Source organism: Symphalangus syndactylus, chromosome 2, assembly GCF_028878055.3.
Source record: "Symphalangus syndactylus isolate Jambi chromosome 2, NHGRI_mSymSyn1-v2.1_pri, whole genome shotgun sequence".
In the NCBI taxonomy this organism is placed as follows: domain Eukaryota; kingdom Metazoa; phylum Chordata; class Mammalia; order Primates; family Hylobatidae; genus Symphalangus; species Symphalangus syndactylus.
The window spans coordinates 52,074,542-52,093,326 of NC_072424.2; the positions used below are offsets into that span (position 1 = coordinate 52,074,542).

At 37.7% G+C, this 18,785-nt stretch overlaps 1 protein-coding gene and 1 pseudogene across 1 annotated transcript in view; both read left to right on the forward strand.

Annotated features, from left to right (window-relative positions):
- The window catches only part of B3GAT2 (beta-1,3-glucuronyltransferase 2), a 93,363-nt gene that overhangs the window by 18,226 nt on the left and 56,352 nt on the right, over window positions 1-18,785 (forward strand). The gene's annotated exons all lie outside the window — the stretch shown is intronic.
- Window positions 9,006-10,466, forward strand: LOC134735807 (PCNA-interacting partner-like; annotated as a pseudogene).

Here is an 18,785-nt window from a genome sequence, read left to right on the forward strand (position 1 = left end):
ATCTAATATTGACAGTGGAGTGTTAATATCTCCCATTATTATTGTGTGGGAGTCTAAGTCTCTTTGTGGGTCTCTAAGGACTTGCTTTATGAATCTGGGTGCTCCTGTATTGGCTGCATATATATTTAGGATAGTTAGCTCTGCTTGTTGAATTGATCCCTTTACCATTATGTAATGGCCTTCTTTGTCTCTTTTGATCTTCGTTGGTTTAAAGTCTGTTTTATCAGAGACTAGGATAGCAATCCCCGGTTTTTTTTGCTTTCCATTTGCTTGGTAGATCTTCCTCCATCCCTTTATTTTGAGACTCTGTGTGTCTCTGCATGTGAGATGGGTTTCCTGAATACAGCACACTGATGGGTCTTGACTCTTTATCCAATTTGCCGGTCTCTGTCTTTTAATTGGGGCATTTAGCCCATTTACATTTAAGGTTAATATTGTTATGTGTGAATTTGATCCTGTCATTATGATGTTAGCTCGTTATTTTGCTCATTAGTTGGGCAGTTTCTTCATAGCATTGATGGTCTTTACAATTTGGCCTGTTTTTGCAGTGGCTGGTACCAGTCGTTCCTTTCCATGTTTAGTGCTTCCTTCAGGAGCTCTTGTAAGGCAGGCCTGGTGGTGACAAAATCTCTCAGCATTTGCTTGTCTGTAAAGGATTTTATTTCTCCTTCACTTATGAAGCTTAGTTTGGCTGGATATGAAATTCTGGGTTGAAAATTCTTTTCTTTAAGAATGTTGAATATTGGCACCCTCTGTCTTCTAGCTTGTAGTGTTTCTGCTGAGAGATCTGCTGTTAGTCTGATGGGCTTCCCTTTATGGGTAACCCGACCTTTCTCTTTGGCTGCCCTTAACATTTTTTCCTTCATTTCAACCTTGGTGAATCTGACAATTGTGTGTCTTGGGGTTCCTCTTCTGGAGGAGTATCTTTGTGGCATTCTGCATATTTCCTGAATTTGAACGTTGGCCTGCCTTGCTAGGTTGGGGAAGTTCTCCTGCATAATATCTTGAAGAGTGTTTTCCAACTTGGTTCCATTCTCCCTGTCAATTTCAGGTACACCAGTCAAACATAGATTTGGTCTTTTCACGTAGTCCCATATTTCTTGGAGACTTTGTTCATTTCTTTTTACTCTTTTTTTCTCTAAACTTCTCTTCTTACTTCATTTCATTAATTTAATCTTCAATCACTGATACCCTTTCTTCCAGTTGATCGAGTCGGCTACTGAAGCTTGTGCATTCGTCATGTGTTTCTTGTGCCATGGTTCTCAGCTCCATCAGGTCATTTAAGATCTTCTCTATGCTGTTTATTCTAGTTAGCCATTCGTCTAATCTTTTTTCAAGGTTTTTAGCTTCTTTGAGATGGGTTCGAACACTCTCCTTCAGCTCGGAGAAGTTTATTACCGATCTTCTGAAGCCTACTTCTGTCAACTCATCAAAGTCATTCTCCATCCAGCTTTGTTCCTTTGCTGGCGAGGAGCTGTGATCCTTTGGAGAAGAGGCGCTCTGATTTTTAGAATTTTCATCTTTTCTGTTCTGTTTCCTCCCCATCTTTGTGGTTTTATCTAACTTTGGTCTTTGATGATGGTGACCTACAGATGGGATTTTGGTGTGGATGTCCTTTTTGTTGATGTTGATGCTAGTTTTGTTGATGCTTTGTTAATATTAACTCTTCCAATCCATAAATATGGAATTTTGTTCCATTTATTTATGTGGTCTTTAATTTCTTTCACCAGTGTTTCTTAGTTTTTAGTGTATATGGTTTTTGTCTCCTTGGTTAAGTTTATTTATAAGTATGATTTTTTATGCTGGTAGGTTTTATTTTTTAAATTTTGGGAGAAGTGTTATATTAATACAAATTTATGGGTTACAAGTGCAATTTTGTTACATGTATAGATTGTATAGTGGTGATGTCAGGACTTTTATGGTATCCATCACTCAAGTAACTTCCATTGTGCCCATTAAGTACACCCCACTCCCACCTGTTAAGTTTTTTTTTTTTTTTTTTTGAGACGGAGTCTCGCTCTGTCGCCCAGCTGGAGTGCAGTGGCGCAATCTCGGCTCACTGCAAGCTCCGCCTCCCAGGTTCACGCCATTCTCCTGCCTCAGCCTCTCCGAGTAGCTGGGACTACAGGCGCCCACCCCCATGCCCGGCTAATTTTTTATATTTTTAGTAGAGACGCGGTTTCACCGTGGTCTCGATCTCCTGACCTCGTGATCCGCCCGCCTCGGCCTCCCACAGTGCTGGGATTACAAGCGTGAGCCACCGCACCTGGCCCTTGTTAAGTTTTAATAAGTTGGTTTAGTCTCTGTCTTGTCTCTGAAAAATGTCAGATACTACTAATAGAACTAAAAAATCCAGGACTGAGAGAAACTTTAAGTACATACAATAATATAAACAGATCTTAAAAATATGATACAGCATAGAAAAATGGAAACCAAAATATATTCCACAATGTCATTTAGTACTTTAAAATTACTACACAGAATGTGTTATACATGTCACAAAAATGTACAAGAATAGCACACACAAATTATCAACAAAATAATACAGGGTTTTCTGAATTGTCTACCTGTGAGATGTTTCTAAGCAGGGTTTTATTATTGATTGATTGATTGATTGAGACAGGGTCTGACTCTGTCGCTCAGATTGGAGTACAGTGGTACAATCCTGGCTTGACCTCCTGGCTCAAGTAATCCTTCCACCTCAGCAGCCCAAGCAGCTGGGACTATAGGTTCACACAACCATGCCTGGCTACTTTTTTAAAAAAACTTTTGTAGAGACAGTCTCACTACACTGCTCAGGTGATCTCAAACTCCTGGGCTCAAGCAATCCTGACACCTCAGCCTCCCGAAGTGCGGGGATTATGGGTGTGGGCCATTGCACCTGGACTACGCAGGGTTTTAAGTGACTTGGTTCTTGTTTATGTTGACACTAAACATGCATCAAAGATTAACCTTCTAAATTCTGGAACACAGAAAGAAGGGCAGCCCTTATTTCAGGGCTGGGCTGATGATAGAATTTACTTGATGCAGTTTTTCATAGAAAGATATGTGTCTTTTTGTTTTAAACATATAAGAAAAGAGTTTCCACTGGTTACCTGGTACTAGGTCCCAATGTCTAAACCAAGTTTGGAGAATCACATCCTCTGAGCAGCATATGTTGATGATGATGCTGATGACAATGATGACAGAAGACACTTATATGGTACTTATTTATGTAGCAGAACCATAGTCCTTTACATGTTTTAACTCATTTAATCTTCAAAACAACCCTATGACATGGTACATTGATGTTGGTGTACCCATTTATATGTGTGGAAATGGTCATACAGTGTCTTGTTAATTTGCCTGAGGCCACACAGCTAATTAGTGGTGGATCTGAGGTTGGATTTCTAGGAGCCAGATTCACAAATCCAACACTGCACTTTGCTTTTTCTCTATTGTCTGTCTCTCATTGATTTTTTTATTCTTAATTTTATTTCCTTCCTTTATTTTTGGTTTAATTTTCTCTTCTTTTTTTAGTTTCTTGAGATGAAAACTTAGATCTTTGATTTTTCTACCTCTTCTTTTCAATATTTATTACGTTTAAAGCTTTACACTTCACCCTAGGCATTGTTTTTGTTGCATCCCACTTATTTTGATGCTGTATTTTTATATTGTTCAAAATATTTTCTAATTTATATTTATTTGTTCATTTAAAAAATAATTTTACTAGCTAATATAAAATGTTAATTTTGAAATACTTAGGATTTTCTTACATTTGGTTTTGATTTCTAATTTAATTCTATGTGGTTTGAAAATATAGTTTTACTCAATTGAAATTTATTGATTTACTTTGTATTCCTGCATATGGTTGATACTGGTGCATGTTGCATGTACACTTAAAGAACATTTATTCTGCAACTGTTGGATAGAGTGTTCTATATTTGTCAATTAGATTGAGTGCTGCTCAAATGTTCTGTATCCCTACAGGTATTTCATGTGCTTATTCTATAAAATACAAACTGTTAATGTTTCTCATTAGGACTAGAAGACTTCTCTTTTACCTTTTAAATATATGTTTTATTTTATGTATTTTGAAACTACGTTATTTGGTGCCTATACACTTAGATTTTTTTCTTGAGGAATTAATCCTTTATCATTATGAAATATCCTTCAGGCACCCTGCTCCCATAGACGTGTGCAACTTGCTGTAACCCTGCTTCTGCTAGCACAAATGCACAGGCATGGATCCTGCTGCCACCACCTTGATGAAGTGTGTGGCCAGCACCCCCATCAGAGTACTGTTACCAGCACACTGGGAATACCTTGCCCCCAGAGTGCAGCAGCTTTCTAACCTCTATGGGGCAGAGAACAAAGTTTGGGGGCCCAGTACCAGCCCATCAGCATTACATCACATAGCCCATGAGTGATGAGCTGAGCCTTGGTGCCCTGAAAGCATCCAAAATGAAGCCAGTCAACTGAACCGACATTATACCACAATCAAACTCTCAAGAATATCAAAGAATATAAAAGTAAAAAGCCCTATCGAAAGGATAGCAACTTCAAAGATTAAAGGAATGTCAGCCCACACAGATGAGAAAGAATCAGTGCAAGAACTCTGGCAATTCAAAAAACTAGAGTGCTTTCTTACCTCCAGACAACCCCACTGGTTCCCTAGCAATGGTTCTTTTTTTTTTTTTTTTTTTTTTATTATACTTTAGGTTTTAGAGTACATGTGCACAATGTGCAGGTTTGTTACATATGTATCCATGTGCCATGTTGATTTCCTACACCCATTAACTCGTCATTTAGCATTAGGTATATCTCCTAATGCTGTCCCTCCCCCTTCCCCCAACCCCACAACAGTCCCCGGAGTGTGATGTTCCCCTTCCTGTGTCCATGAGTTCTCATTGTTCAATTCCCACCTATGAGTGAGAACATGCGGTGCTTGGTTTTTTGTCCTTGCGATAGTTTACTGAGAATGATGTTTTCCAGTTTCATCCATGTCCCTACAAAGGAAAGGAACTCATCATTTTTTATGGCTGCATAGTATTCCATGGTGTATATGTGCCACATTTTCTTAATCCAGTCTATCGTTGTTGGACATTTGGGTTGGTTCCAACTCTTTGCTATTGTGAATAGTGCCGCAGTAAACATACATGTGCATGTGTCTTTATAGCAGCATGATTTATAGTCCTTTGGGTATATACCCAGTAATGGGATGGCTGGGTCAAATGGTATTTCTAGTTCTAGATCCCTGAGGAATCGCCACACTGACTTCCACAATGGTTGAACTAGTTTACAGTCCCACCAACAGTGTAAAAGTGTTCCTATTTCTCCACATCCTCTCCAGCACCTGGTGTTTCCTGATTTTTTAATGATGGCCATTCTAACTGGTGTGAGATGGTATCTCACTGTGGTTTTGATTTGCATTTCTCTGATGGCCAGTGATGATGAGCATTTCTTCATGTGTTTTTTGGCTGCATAAATGTCTTCTTTTGAGAAGTGTCTGTTCATGTCCTTTGCCCACTTTTTGATGGGGTTGTTTGTTTTTTTCTTTGTAAATTTGTTTGAGTTCATTGTAGATTCTGGATATTAGCCCTTTGTCAGATGAGTAGGTTGCAAAAATTTTCTCCCATTCTGTAGGTTACCTATTCACTCTGATGGTAGTTTCTTTTGCTGTGCCGAAGCTCTTTAGTTTAATGAGATCCCATTTGTCAATTTTGGCTTTTGTTGCCATTGCTTTTGGTGTTTTAGACATGAAGTCCTTGCCCACGCCTATGTCCTGAATGGTATTGCCTAGGTTTTCTTGTAGGATTTTAATGGTTTTAGGTCTAACATTTAAGTCTTTAATCCATCTTGAATTAATTTTTGTATAAGGTGTAAGGAAGGGATCCAGTTTCAGCTTTCTACATATGGCTAGCCAGTTTTCCCAGCACCATTTATTAAATAGGGAATCCTTTCCCCATTTCTTGTTTTTGTCAGGTTTGTCAAAGATCAGATAGTTGTAGATATGCGGCACCATTTCTGAGGGCTCTGTTCTGTTCCATTGATCTATGTCTCTGTTGTGGTACCAGTACCATGCTGTTTTGGTTACTGTAGCCTTGTAGTATAGTTTGAAGTCAGGTAGCATGATGCCTCCAGCTTTGTTCTTTTGGCTTAGGATTGACTTGGTGATGCGGGCTCTTTTTTGGTTCCATATGAACTTTAAAGTAGTTTTTTCCAATTCTGTGAAGAAAGTCATTGGTAGCTTGATGGGGATGGCATTGAATCTATAAATTACCTTGGGCAATATGGCCATTTTCACGATATTGATTCTTCCAACCCGTGAGCATGGAATGTTCTTCCATTTGTTTGTATCCTCTTTTATTTCATTGAGCAGTGGTTTGTAGTTCTCCTTGAAGAGGTCCTTCACATCCCTTGTAAGTTGGATTCCTAGGTATTTTATTCTCTTTGAAGCAATTGTGAATGGGAGTTCACTCATGATTTGGCTCTCTGTTTGTCTGTGATTGGTGTACAAGAATGCTTGTGATTTTTGTACATTGATTTTGTATCCTGAGACTTTGCTGAAGTTGCTAATCAGCTTAAGGAGATTTTGGACTGAGACAATGGGGTTTTCTAGATATACAATGATGTCATCTGCAAACAGGGACAATTTGACTTCCTCTTTTCCTAATTGAATACCCTTTATTTCCTTCTCCTGCCTGATTGCTGTGGCCAGAACTTCCAGCACTATATTGAATAGGAGCGGTGAGAGAGGGCATCGCTGTCTTGTGCCAGTTTTCAGAGGGAATGCTTCCAGTTTTTGCCCATTCAGTATGATATTGGCTGTGGGTTTGTCATAGATAGCTCTTATTATTTTGAGATACGTCCCATCAATACCTAATTTATTGAGAGTTTTTAGCATGAAGTGTTGTTGAATTTTGTCAAAGGCCTTTTCTGCGTCTATCGAGATAATCATGTGGTTTTTGTCTTTGGTTCTGTTTATATGCTGGATTACATTTATTGATTTGCATATGTTGAACCAGCCTTGCATCCCAGGGATGAAGCCCACTTGATTATGGTGGCTTAGCTTTTTGATGTGCTGCCGGATTCGGTTTGCCAGTATTTTATTGAGGATTTTTGCATCAATGTTCATCAAGGATATTGGTCTGAAATTCTCTTTTTTGGTTATGTCTCTGCCAGGCTTTGGTATCAGGATGATGCTGGCTTCATAAAATGTGTTAGGGAGGATTCCCTCTTTTTCTATCGATTGGAATAGTTTCAGAAGGAATGGTACCAGTTCCTCCTTGTACCTCTGGTAGAATTTGGCTGTGAATCCATCAGGTCCTGGACTCTTTTTGGTTGGTAAGCTATTGATTATTGCCACAATTTCAGAACCTGTTATTGGTCTATTCAGAGATTCAACTTCTTCCTCGTTTAGTCTTGGGAGGGTGTATTTGTCGAGGAATTTATCCATTTCTTCTAGATTTTCTAGTTTATTTGCATAGAGGTGTTTGTAGTATTCTCTGATGGTAGATTGTATTTCTGGGATCGGTGGTGATATCCCCTTTTTCATTTTTTATTGCATCTATTTGATTCTTCTCTCTTTTCTTCTTTATTAGTCTTGCTAGCAGTCTATCAATTTTGTTGATCTTTTCAAAAAACCAGCTCCTGGATTCATTAATTTTTTGAAGGGTTTTTTGTGTCTCTATTTCCTTCAGTTCTGCTCTGATTTTAGTTATTTCTAGCCTTCTGCTAGCTTTTGAATGTGTTTGCTCTTGCTTTTCTAGTTCTTTTAATTGTGATGTTAGGGTGTCAATTTTGGATCTTTCCTGCTTTCTCTTGTGGGCATTTAGTGCTATAAATTTCCCTCTACACACTGCTTTGAATGTGTCCCAAAGATTCTGGTATGTTGTGTCTTTGTTCTCGTTGGTTTCAAAGAACATCTTTATTTCTGCCTTCATTTCATTATGTACCCAATAGTCATTCAGGAGCAGGTTGTTCAGTTTCCATGTAGTTGAGTGGTTTTGAGTGAGTTTCTTAATCCTGAGTTCTAGTTTGATTGCACTGTGGTCTGAGAGAGAGTTTGTTATAATTTCTGTTCTTTTACATTTGCTGAGGAGAGCTTTACTTCCAACTATGTGGTCAATTTTGGAATAGGTGTGGTGTGGTGCTGAAAAAAATGTATATTCTGTTGATTTGGGGTGGAGAGTTCTGTAGATGTCTATTAGGTCCACTTTGTGCAGAGCTGAGTTCAATTCCTGGATATCCTTGTTAACTTTCTGTCTCGTTGATCTCTCTAATGTTGACAGTGGGGTGTTAAAATCTCCCATTATTATTGTGTGGGATTTTAAGTCCCTTTGTAGGTCACTCAGGACTTGCTTTATGAATCTGGGTGCTCCTGTGTTGGGTGCATATATATTTAGGATAGTTAGCTCTTCTTGTTGAATTGATCCCTTTACCATTATGTAATGGCCTTCTTTGTCTCTTTTGATCTTTGTTGGTTTAAAGTCTATTTTATCAGAGACTAGAATTGCAACCCCTGCCTTTTTTTGTTTTCCATTTGCTTGATAGATCTTCCTCCATCCCTTTATTCTGAGTCTGTGTGTGTCTCTGCACGTGAGATGGGTTTCCTGAGTACAGCACACTGATGGGTCCTGACTCCTTATCCAGTTTGCCAGTCTGTGTCTTTTAATTGGAGCATTTAGCCCATTTACATTTAAAGTTAATATTGTTATGTGTGAATCTGATCCTGTTATTATGATGTTAGTTGGTTATTTTGCTCGTTAGTTGATGCAGTTTCTTCCTAGCCTCGATGTTCTTTACAATTTGGCATGTTTTTGCAGGGGCTGGTACTGGTTGTTCCTTTCCATGTTTAGTGCTTCCTTCAGGAGCTCTTTTAGGGCAGGCCTGGTAGTGACAAAATCACTCAGCGTTTGCTTTTCTGTAAAGTATTTTATTTCTCCTTCACTTATGAAGCTTAGTTTGGCTGGATATGAAATTCTGGGTTGAAAATTCTTTTCTTTAAGAATGTTGAGGGCCGCGGGAGGGACTTCCGTGGGGGATCCTTCTGCACACTCAAGAGTACGTCTTCGGGTCTACCCCTAACCAGATAATGGCTGTGTTTAATCAGAAGTCTGTCTTGGATATGATTAAAGAGTTTCGAAAGAATTGGCGTGCTCTTTGTAACTCTGAGAGAACTACTGTTTGTGGTGCAGACTCCATGCTCTTGGCATTGCAGCTTTCTATGGCAGAGAACAACAAACAGTGTCCTAGTGTGGCTTTGGAGTCCGGTTCATGCTTGTTTCATAAAATGAGTTTGGAAGTATTCCCTTTTTTTTTTTTGGAAGAGTTCCTACTGCACACAGAACATTCTTCAAGACAGATGATATGTTAGCCCACAAAACAAGTCTTAACAAATTTAAGAAGATTGAAATCATACTGAGAATCTTTTCTGATTACAGTGGTATGAAACTAGAAATCTGTAACAGGAAGAATTTTGGAAAATTAACAAATGTGGAAATTAACCAATGGTTCAGAGAAGAAATTAAAAGGAAATTTTAAAAAACCTTAAAAAATATAGAAGTACAACATACCACAACTTATGGGATAGAGCAAAAGCAATTCTAAGAGGAAAGCTTATAGCAATAAACACCTACATTTAAAAAAAAAAGATCTTTAATAAACTTAACATTATACCAAAAGAAACTAGGAAAAGAACACACTAAGCCTAAACTTAGCAGAAGGAAGAGAATAATAAAGATGAGAGCAGAAATAAATGAAACAGAGCCTAAAAAATAATAGCAAAAATCAATGAAGCTAAGAGTTGGCTTTTTGAAAAGATAAAATCAACAAACCTTTAGGTAAACTAAGAAAAAAGAGAAGACAAAAAAAAAATAAGAAATGAAAAAGGATACATTGTAACTGATACCACAGAAATAAAACAGGTCATAAAAGACTACTATGAACAATTTATGTGCCAACAAATTGGATAACCTAGAAATGGACAAATTCCTTGACACGTACTATCTACCAAGACTAAATCATGAAGAAATAGGAAATCTGAATAGACCAATAAAAAGTAAGGACATTGAATCAGTAATAAAAAGTCTTTTATTAAAGAAAAGCCCAGGACCTGATGGCTTTACTGCTGAATTCTACCAAACATTTAAAGAACTAATACCAATCCTTCTCAAACTCTTCCAAAAGCACGCAGAAGGGGGAGCACTCTCCAGCTCATTTTATGAGGCCAGTAGCACAGTGGAGAATTTACAGTCTCTCTCAGTGATGTTTTACTGACATGGAAATACTTGCTCCATGAGAAACTGAACTTACCAGTTGAAAATATGGACATGACTGACCATTATGAGGACATTAGGAAGATTTATGATGATTTCTTGAAGAATAGTAATATGTTAGATCTGATTGATGTTTATCAAAAATGTAGGGCTTTGACTTCTAATTGTGAAAATTATAACACAATATCCCCTTTAAGTATTTTTTAAACGATTCTATTTTAATCAAATTAAAATTTAGCTCTATTTATTTTGAATTATAGTATCACCAGTTATAGTAACTTGGTAATGTTTTTGCTTTCTGAATAGTGTTAAAAATGGGAAAATTTAGCTACCTGAAAGCTACATATTACTTGAAAGAAATATTTTGGTGGTAAATTTTCTTGGACTTGTATTATTGTTATTTAGTTGCTATAAGAATAGCTTCTTATTAGACCAAAAAGTTGTAACAAAGAAATTAGTCCCAAATGCCTGATTTCTTTTTGAATCATGTCAAAGATTGCTTTTGTATTTCACTTTCTTGATTTAATGTGCATCTGTTCATTTGGCATATGTTGGATAAATGATTGGTATGACTTTTAAAAAAAAAAAAAAAAAAAAAAAAAAAAGAATGTTGAATATCGGCCCGCACTCTCTTCTGGCTTGTAGAGTTTCTGCCGAGAGATCAGCTGTTAGTCTGATGGGCTTCCCTTTGTGGGTAACGTGGCCTTTCTCTCTGGCTGCCCTTAACATTTTTTCCTTCATTTCAACTTTGGTGAATCTGACAATTATGTGTCTTGGAGTTGCTCTTCTCAAGGAGTATCTTTGTGGCATTCTCTGTATTTCCTGAATCTGAATGTTGGCCTGCCTTGCCAGATTGGGGAAGTTCTCCTGGATAATATCTTGCAGAGTGTTTTCCAACTTGGTTCCATTCTCCCCATCATTTTCAGGTACACCAATCAGATGTAGGTTTGGTCTTTTCCCATAGTCCCAAATTTCTTGGAAGCTTTGTTTGTTTCTTTTTATTCATTTTTCTCTAAACTTCCCTTCTTGCTTCATTTCATTCATTTCATCTTCCATCAGCAATACCCTTTCTTCCAGTTGATCGCATCGGCTACCGAGGCTTCTGCAATCTTCCCGTAGTTCTCGATACTTGGCTTTCAGCTCCATCAGCTCCTTTAAGCCCTTCTCTCCATTGGTTATTCTAGTTATCCATTCGTCTAATTTTTTTTCAAAGTTTTTAACTTCTTTGCTATTGTTTTGAATTTCCTCCTGTAGCTCAGAGTAGTTTGATCGTCTGAAGCCTTCTTCTCTCAACTCGTCAAAGTCATTCTCTGTCCAGCTTTGTTCCATTGCTGGTGAGGAACTGCGTTCCTTTGGAGAAGGAGAGGTGCTCTGCTTTTTAGAGTTTCCAGTTTTTTTGCTCTGTTTTTTCCCCATCTTTGTGGTTTTATCTACTTTTGGTCTTTGATGATGGTGATGTACAGATGGGTTTTTGGTGTGGATGTCCTTTCTGTTTGTTGGTTTTCCTTCTACCAGACAGGACCCTCAGCTGCAGGTCTGTTGGAGTTTGCTAGAGGTCCACCCCAGACCCTGTTTAGCTGGGTGTCAGCAGCGGTGGCTCAAATGGAAATGCAGAAATCACCCGTCTTCTGTGTCGCTCAGGCTGGGAGCTGTAGACCGGAGCTGTTCCTGTTTGGCCATCTTGGCTCCACCCCAAGAAAAGAATTTTCAACCCAGAATTTCATATCCAGCCAAACTAAGCTTCATAAGTGAAGGAGAAATAAAATCCTTTACAGACAAGCAAATGCTGAGAGATTTTGTCACCACCAGGGCTGCCTTACAAGAGCTCCTGAAGGAAGCACTAAACATGGAAAGGAACAACTGGTACCAGCCACCACAAAAACACAACAAATTGTAAAGACCATCGATGCTATGAAGAAACTGCATCAATTGACGGGCAAAATAACCAGCTAACATCATCATGAAAGGATCATATTCACACATAACAATATTAACCTTAAATGTAAATGGGCTAAATGCCCCAATTAAATACACAGACTGGCAAATTGGATAAAGAGTCAAGAACCATCAGTGTGCTGTATTCAGGAGACCTATCTCATGTTCAGAGACACACATAGTCTCAAATAAAGGGATGGAGGAAGATCTACCAAGCAAATGGAAAGCAAAAAAAAGCAGGGGTTGCCATCCTGGTCTCTGATGAAACAGACTTTAAACCAACAAAGGTCAAAAGAGACAAAGAAGGCCATTACATAATGGTAAAGGGATCAATTCAATGAGAAGAGCTAACTATCCTAAATATATATGCACCCAATACAGGAGCACCCAGATTCATAAAGCAAGTTCTTAGAGACTAAGTCTACAAAGAGACTTAGACTCCCACACAATAATAATGGGAGACTTTGACACCCCACTGTCAATATTAGATGGATCAACAAGACAGAAAATTAACAAGGATATCCAGGACTTGAACTCAGCTCTAGAGCAAGCAGAACTAATAGACGTCTACAGAACTCTCCATCCCAAATCAACAGAATATACATTCTCCTCAGCACCACATCACACTTATTCTAATATTGACCACATAATTGGAACCAAAACACTGCTCAGCAAATATTAAAGAACAGAAATTACAACAAACTGTCTCTCAGACCACAATGCAGTCAAATTAGAACTCAGGATTAAGAAACTCACTCAAAACCGCACAACTGCACGGAAACTGAACAACCTGCTGCTGAATGACTACTGGGTAAATAATGAAATGAAGGCAGAAATAACAATGTTCTTTGAAACCAATGAGAACAAAGACACAACGTTCAAGAATCTCTGAGAAACATTTAAAGCAGTGTGTAGAGGGAAATTTATAGCACTAAATGTCTACAAGAGAAAATGGGAAAGGTCTAAAATCAACACCTTAACATTGCAATTATAAAAGCACTAGAGAAGCAAGAGCAATCAAATTCAAAAGCTAGCAGAAGACAAGAAATAACTAAGATCAAAGCAGAAGTGAAGGAGATAGAGACACAAAAAAACCTTAAAAAAAAATCAATGAACCCAGGAGCTGGTTTTCTGAAAAGATCAACAAAATAATTAGATGACAAGCAAGACTAATAAGGAAGAAAAGAGAGAAGAATCAAATAGATGCAATAAAAAATGATAAAGGGGATATCACCACCGATCCCATGGAAATACAAACTATCACCAGAGAATACTATAAACACCTCTATGCAAATAAACTAGAAAATCTGGAAGAAATGGAAAAATTCCTCCATACGCCCTCCCAAGACTGAACCAGGAAGAAGTTGAATCTCTGAGTAGTTCAATGACAGCTTCTGAAATTGAGGCAATAATTAATAGCCAACCAACCAAAAAAAGTCCAGGACCAGACAGATTCACAGCCAAATTCTACGAGGGGTACAAAGAGGAGCTAGTACCATTCCTTCTGAAACTATTCCAATCAATAGAAAAAGAGGGAATTTTCCCTAACTCATTTTATAAGGCCAGCATCATCCTGATACTAAATCCTCACAGAGACTTAAAAAGATATCTTTTTATCAAAAAAAGATAATTTTAGGCCAACATCCCTGATGAACATTGATGCGAAAATCTTCAAAAAAAAATACTGGCAACCCGAATCCAGCAGCTCATCAAAAAGCTTATCCACCATGATCAAGTCGACTTCATCCCTGGGATGGAAGGCTGGTTCAACATAGGCAAATCAATAAATGTAATCTATCACATAAACAGAACCAATGACAAAAACCACGCGATTATCTCAATACATGCAGAAAAGGCCTTCAACAAAATTCAACAGCCTTTCATGCTAAAAACTCTCAATAAACTAGGTATTGATGGAATGTATCTCAAAACAATAAGAGTTATTTATGACACACCCACAGCCGATGTCATACTGAATGGGCAAAAACTGGAAGCATTCCCTTTGAAAACTGGCCCAAGACAAGGATGCCCTCTCTCACCACTCCTATTCAACACAGTGTTGGAAGTTCTGGCCAGGGCAATAAGGCAAGAGAAATAAATAAAGGGTATTCAATTAGGAAAAGAGGAAGTCAGATTGTCCCTGTTTGTAGATGACATGATTATATATGTAGAAAACTCCATCATCTCAGCTCCAAATCTCCTTAAGCTGATAAACGACTTCAGCAAAGTCTCAGGATACAAAATCAATGTGCAAAAATCACAAGCATTCCTATCCACCAAGAACAGACAAAACAGAGAGCCAAATCATGAGTGAACTCCCATTCACAATTGCTTCAAAGAGAATAAAATACCTAGGAATCCAACTTACAAGGGATGTGAGGGACCTCTTCAAGGAGAACTACAAACCACTGCTCAACGAAATAAAAGAGGACACAAACAAATGGAAGAACATTCCATGCTCATGGGTTGGAAGAATCAATATCGTGAAAATGGCCATCCTGCCCAAGGTAATTTATAGATTTACTGCCATCCCCATTAAGCTACCAATGGCTTTCTTCACAGAATTGGAAAAAACTACTTTAAAGTTCATATGGAACCAAAAAAGAGCCCGCATTGCCAAGACAATCCTAAGCAAAAAGATCAAAGCTGGAGGCATCTTGCTACCTGACTTCAAACTATACTATAAGGCTACAGTAACCAAATAGCATGGTACTGGTACTAAAACAGAGATATAGACCAATGGAACAGAACAGAGCCCTCAGAAATAACACCACACATCTACAACCATCTGATCTTTGACAAACCTGACAAAAACAAGAAATGGGGAAAAGATTACCTATTTAATAAATGGTGCTGGGAAAACTGGCTAGCCATATGTAGAAAGCTGCAACTGGATCCCTTCCTTACACCTTATACAAAAATTAACTCAAGATGGATACAAGACTTAAATGTAAGACCTAAAACCATAAAAACCCTACAAGAAAACCTAGGCAATACCCTTCAGTACATAGGCATGGGCAAAGACTTTATGACTAAAACACCCAAAGCAATGGCAACAAAAGCCAAAATTGACAAATGGCATCTAATTAAACTAAACAGCTTCTGCAGAGCAAAAGAAACTACCATCAGAGTGAACAGGCAACCTACAGAATGGGAGAAAAATTTTTCAATCTATCCATCTGACAAAGGGCTAATGTTCAGAATGTACAAAGAACCTAAATAAATTTACAAGAAAAAAAAACCACTCCATCAAAAAGTGGGCAAAGGATATGAACAGACACTTCTCCAAAGAAGACAGTTATGCAGCCAACAGACATATGAAAAAATATCCATCATCACTGGTCATCAGAGAAATGCAAATCAAAACCACAATGAGATACCATCTCATGCCAGTTAGAGTGGCAATCATTAAAAAGCCAGGAAACAGCAGATGCTGGAGAGGATGTGGAGAAGTAGAAACGCTTTTACACTGTTGGTGGGAGTGTAAATTAGTTCAACCATTGTGGAAGACAGTGTGGCAATTCCTTAAGGATCTACAATTATAAATACCATTTGACCCAGCAATCCCATTTGTGGGTATATACCCAAAGGATTATAAGTCATTCTACTATAAAGACACGTGCACATGTATGTTTATTGTGGCACTATTCACAATATCAAAGACTTGGAACCAACCCAAATGTCCATCAATAATAGACTGGATATATAGTATTCTATGTCTGGTTAAAAAAAAAAGTTATTCAATTTTATGGATTTGGATTAAGATCATTCCCAGTTCTGTAAATATTTACACCTATAAGGATATCAGGAAGGAATGTCAGGCAGTTTACTAATAACTTTTCAAAGTCTTAGGAAAGTTGCATTTTTTGCTGGCACCAAGAGGGGAAAATATAAAAATAGTTTCAAAATCTACAATCAATGCTTTCTCCAAAATAAATGTCTTTGTTAAAAAAATAATAATAGACTGGATAAAGAAAATATGGCACATATATACCATGGGATACTATGCAGCCATAAAAAAGAATGAGTTCATGTCCTTTATAGGTACATGGATGAAGCTGGAAACCATCATTCTCAGCAAACTATCACAAGGACAGAAAACCAAACACCGCATGTTCTCACTCATAAGTGGGAGTTGAACTATGGGAACACGTGGACACAGAGAGAGGAACATCACACACCGGGGCCTGTCAGAGGGTGGGGGACTGCAGGTACCATTCCTACTGAAACTATTCCAAAAAATTAAGGAGGAGGGACTCCTCCCTAACTCGTTCTATAAGGCCAGCTTCATCCTGATAACAAAAACTGGGAGAGACAACATAAAAAGAAAACCTCAAGTCAATATCCTTGACAAACATAGATGCAAAAATTCTCAACAAAATACTAGCAATCTGAATTCAGCAGCACATCAAAAAACTAATCCACCATGATCCAAGTAGGCTTTATACTTGGCATGTGAGATTGGTTCACCATATACAAATCAATAAATATGATTCATCACATAAACAGAACTAAAAAGAAAAACCAAATGATAATCTCAATAGATGCAGATACATCTGTTGAATGCAAAATTCGATACCCCTTCATGTTAGAAACCCTCAACAAACTAGGCATCAAAGGAACATACCTCAAAATAATAAGAGCCATCTGTGAAAAAATCACAGCCCGCATCATACTGAAAGAGCAAAAGCTGGAATCATTCCCCTTGTGGAATAAGACAATTATGCCCACTATCACCACTCATATTCAATATACTACTGGAAGTTCTAGGCAGAGCAGTCAAGCAAGACAAATAAAGAAAAGGCATCCAAATAGGAAGAGAGGAAGTCAGACAATATGATTTTATACCTAGAAAAGTCCATAGTGTCTGCCCAAAAGCTCCTAGATCTGACAAACAACTTCAGCAAAGTTGCAGTATACAAAATCACTGTGCAAAAATAAGTTGCATTCCTTTATACTAACAACATCCAAGCTGAGAGCCAATCAAGGACACAATCCCATTCATAATAGTCACACAAAAAATAAAATACCTAAGCATACAGCTAACCAGAGAGGTAAAATATTTCTAGATTGAGAATTACAAAACAGTGCTGAAAGAAATCGGACAACACAAACATGAGAAAACATTCATTCCATGCTCACGGATAGGAAGAATCAATGTTGTTAAAGTGGCCATACTGCCCAAAGCAATTTTACGTGTTCAATGCTATTCCTTTCAAACTACCAGTGATATTTTTCACAGAATTAGAAAAAACTGTTCTAAAATGCAGGTGGAACCAAAAAAAAGCTTGAATAGCCAAATCAATCCTGAGCAAAAAGAACAAAACTGGACGCATCACATTACCAAAATTCAAACTATACTACAAGCCTACAGTAACAAAAACAGCATGGTACTTGTACAAAAACAGACGCATAAACCAATGGAATAGAGAGCCCAGAAATAAAGCTGTGTACTTAGAACCGTCTGCTCTTTGACAAAATTGACAAAAACAATGGGGAAAGGACCTCCTAGTCAATAAGTGATTCTGGGATAGATCGCTACCCATATGCAGAAGATTAAAACTAGCCCACTTCCTATCACCATATATAAAATCAACTCAAGATATATTAAAGACTTAACTGTAAAAACTATAAAACCCTAGAGGAAAACCTAAGAAATACCATTCTGGACATAGTCCCTGGCAAAGATTTCATGATGAAGATGCCAAAAGCAATTGCAACAAAAAAACGACAAGTGGGACCTAATTAAAGATCTTCTGCACAACAAAAAGAAACTATCACGAGAGTAAACAGACAACCTACAGAATGGGAGAAAGTATTTGTAAAGTATGCATCTGACAAAGGTCTAATATCCAGAATCTATAAGGAACTTAAACAAGTTTACAAGAAAAAAAAAAAAAATTTAAAAGTAGGTAAAGTAAATGAACAGACACTTTTCAAAAGATGACATACATGTGGCCAACAAGCATATGAAAAAATGAGCAACATCACTAATCTTTAGAGAAATACAAATTAAAACCACAATGAGATACCATCTCACACCAGTCAGAATGGGTATTATTAAAAAGTCATAAAATAACAGATGTTGACAAGGTTATGGAGAAGAGGGAATGCCTATATGCTGCTGGTGGAAATGTAAATTAGTTCAGCCACTGTGGAAAACAGAGTGGCAATTTCTCAAAGTACTTAAAACAGAACTACCATTTTACCCAGCCATCCAATTATTGGGTATATGCCCAAAGGAATAGAAATCATTCTACCATAAAGACACATGCACACACACGTTCATCGCAGCACCATTCACAGTAGGAAAGACATGGAACCAACTTAAATTTCCATCACTGGTAGATTGGATAAAGAAAATGTGGTATATATACACCATGTAATACTACGTAACCATAAAAAAAGAATGAGATCACGTCCTTTGCAGCAACATGGATAGTGGTGGAGGTCAATACTCTAAGCAAACTAATGTAGGAACAGAAAACCAAATGCTGCATAGTCTAACTTATAAGTGGAAGCTAAATATTGAGAACACATGGATACAAAGAAGGGAATAATAGACACTGGGCCTACTTGAGGGTGGAGGGT